We start from the raw sequence: 4,015 nt of genomic DNA on the forward strand, positions 1-4,015 counted from the left end.
TTTATTTATTTTTATTACCTTCGGAAAGATTCAGTAGAAGATGAAATCGGTTTAGAATAATTTGTAGTAATATATTTTTATTTTGCTTTTGACAAGTTTTCTTGAAAAATAAAACTACAAATATAGCAATCAATAATCTACATTTGGAAAATAGAAAATGGATTACCTAAGTAGCTGGGTATTTGCACCTTTTTATCCTTCTTCTTCAATTTATTACATTTTAAATACTGTAGTATTTGAGAGTTTTGTGGTGTTACCATAGAAAATTTAAAACTATAAACCAACAAGGAAAATATTATTTTGATCCAATACCTGAATTAAATAACAAAACTTGCTATGTTATACAAATAGGCTATCAGTTTTTAATTTAAGGTTTTAGGTATATTTTTATTTTGTAGCAAGTAAAAGACAGCTTTAATGCATTTTTGTCAGCTGCCGACCTATTTCCTTATTAGTGTTCTAACTGTTGATTAATTAAACTCGAATTTGCTATCGTTGAGCTTTGATGATTCTTTGTTATTGTATTTGGGAGTAGGGAGTCAGTTTAATGTACAAAAAAATCACTAGGGCGACTTCTATCCAGTCAAAAGATGGCAGGAACTCAAATGTTAAACACTGAGGGGAAGTTGAATTACTGTCGAAAAATTCAAATAAGTTAGTAGCATCATTTTTTCTGATTTAAACTTTTCAACAAGCTTGAATTTTTCACAATTATAACGTTTTCAGTCATAATTATCGTTTACAATCGTATTGAGTTTTGCCGTGATACTAGCGACGCATACAAGTCGTGCCTGACGTTAAACAGGGGAGAACCGTAGCCAGTTAGATCTGGACTTTAAATGTTTGAAAGAGTCAATGATTATACCTAAGATAAATCTTAGTGTTTGCATTCACAACTATATTTTCTGCTGCTTTGACAACTATTTGTCTAGAATGAATAAATTTAATAAACAAGTATAGATAAATTATAGCACAGCCATTTGTGACAATATTCAAAAAAACCTTTCACACAAAATGGATAACATGAAACTTGTTTCTAAGTATCTTTAACTCTCTTTCCCTCATCTATTTACAACTCCAATCGATATATTCCTTTTTAGTACATTTCGATATATTTAATGACTTACAAAATGTCACGTATAATATAAGATCTTTTTTTTCTTTATAGGACTGATTTTTTGTGAGGTAAAAAATAAGAAAATATTTCGAAAAGTTATACTCATATACTTTTTTTCTCAAGACTTTATTTTGGTATAATATAATCCAACTTCCCTTCGCGTAGAAGTCCTTGCCCCTATTGGCAAAAAACTCGGACAACCAATTTTCCTCAGGCCTCTATTGATGCCAAATTTGTACCCCAAAGTATGTTAGCCATATACCAGAACAGATGGTAGTCACTTGGGGCCAAGTTCGGACTGTAGAGTGGATCCATAAGAACTTCCCATCCGAGCTCGTGGAGCTTTAGTTGGATAGACAGGTTCAAACGGTCGAGCTGTTCGCAGTAGAGAATAACAACACGAACCGAATGAGTATTGGACATATATACATTGCAAATTTTCTTGGTCGCTTTCGATTTGTTTTTCCCTTCCAGATAGTAAAAATATAAAATATGCCGAATTTCTTCCATTGAGACCTCCATAGACGATACATGATAATTCATGAATGAATTCGGAAGTGCAATACTCCCCAAAAAATATTTGTAGTATACATTCACAGCTTTACAACGTCTTATCGTATGATCTGAGGAGATCGATAATAAACAAGATATATTTAGTTTTTTTTAAAAGGCGGGAAATAGGAAATTACTTTGTTTTTATTTTCCTACTATTTTGAATTCATATTTTCACATTATTATATTCAACATACTTACACCATTTTCATTTCTTTATTTTCTTAAAACTTACTAATATAAACTAGTTTTTTAAATCGAGAAAGGGTTCAACCATCTCAAACAACATCTAAATACTAAGAATGAAGCTAAATGAAAAAAATAAAATTCATCATATACGAGAACATAATAAAAGATCCATATATCTATGATTAATAGGACTTTATAGTTTGATATATAGAATTGAAAATATTTATTACAATCAAATAAACAAAAATGAAAAGTAAATAGTATTACTTAAAAATGTATTTTTCAGGAACTAGGTTTGATCTAGTATTAAGTATATAGGAAGAGCAATATAGTTGAGTAAACAACACGCTCAGAAAAAATTATTCACTTGAAGTCTAAATGCGTTAGTTTGATAGCATTATAGTTTTTTTTGTTGTTGGCAACCTGAGCAGTGTTTTTTTTTTTTAAAGCTATTATTATTATTATTTCATTATTGTACAGATAACAGCTAAGTATAAAGTGTACGAGTCCGTGTGCTCATAACAGACGGAGAGTAATTTTCAGTTTCTTATTTTTATACAACAAAAATGGAGTAATTTTAATACAATAATATTTATCTATATTAGGTTAAGAATAAATTCTGAGCGTTTTTCACTGGATGTCTTTAGTGAACTATATCTCAGGATTAATATATTGCATAAAAAAAAACTTAATGTATGTTCAAAGGTAAAGCGTACACTTAAAAAGATCACTTACAGTTTTGTGTTTGGTGAAGCCAGTTGTGTGTGTTACAGTGTTATTGTATCACTATACAATACAATACAGTATCGAATGCAACATCAAATCGGTGGTTCCAACAATTCTGGTAAAAATGTCGATAAAATATTGAGAATCGTTGAGTTTAAACGGATTGTGAGCCCTTATTTCATTGCTCGGGAACTGAAAATTAGCCAGAAAATGTTTTGGAACCATATAAAATGGATAATCCTAACTATGTTCATTTTGTTGTCAAAACAAAATGAAGAAACGCTCGGAATTTTTTACTCCACGTATTATTTGACTTTATCTGACTTATAAAAGAAACATTAAAATATAGTAATAGCAAGAGTTGTAAAGGAAATAACCTGCCGTTTTTGTCGACTCAAAATGTTAAAACAATTCTAGAATAAAAAAGAAATTATAATATTTTTAATAATGAAATAACAGTACGCTTTGAAACTATTTATTTCTTTTGAGTAATCATCTACATTAATAAAATATATATTTATTTATTTTTCAACATTAAACCACTGAAGTGTGTATCAGTATATTAATTACAGTCCATTCTCAAGGGTTGCCCTACCGTAATAAAAAAAAAAGTATTTGTCCTTTACATCCCCCAGTTTTTCTTACATACAATATTTGCATATAAAATGTAATTATTATAAAAAATAAATACATCCCTCATTATCAAACACCATATTGAAAACTCTGGAAACTAAATCTCAATTTATGCTATGCAATAAGCACATAATTATTAGTATTTTAGTTATTTTTGATTAAAATGGTATAAGAAAAAATTACCTCTGTTATAATACTATAAGGCGAAAGTACCTAATCCTTGAAATAAAATCCTTTTTTTTTTACTTTTAAAGGTACACATCAAAACGAGTTAAAGTTGATTTTTTATGAAATATTTGGTTTATATGTAGGTTATTTTAAGTAAAATAACATAATCAATATTTGATTTCCATAATTATATCTTAATCTTGTCCTTATAGGGACCTCTATTACCCAAATTCAATTATTTAATACAATCATGACCCCAAAAATAATTCACTAGACCAAAATTCAATCCCTCTTCATGGCACCCTAAATTCTGGTAAAATACTACTACTTTAAAACAGAACATAAATTTGAAACCTAGTTTATATTATAAGTATTAAAATTAGATCATATTACATTTCAAATGTTTTTACTCCCACGTCATAGATAAGATCAGATTCTATGTCAAATATATTTAATATAAGTTTCAAACTAACTAAGTACTATGCAATATGATATCCTCTTTTTGAGGTATCCTCAATGGGTTAAATATACGGAAAAGTAATAAATGATAAAGTGGTTTATGCATATTTTTTCCTTCAATTTAGTTATTTGAAATTAGAATAGATACCTATAATAAATTAAAAAACATGA

The sequence above is a fragment of the Lepeophtheirus salmonis genome, chromosome 1, assembly GCF_016086655.4.
Source record: "Lepeophtheirus salmonis chromosome 1, UVic_Lsal_1.4, whole genome shotgun sequence".
NCBI lineage: Eukaryota > Metazoa > Arthropoda > Copepoda > Siphonostomatoida > Caligidae > Lepeophtheirus > Lepeophtheirus salmonis.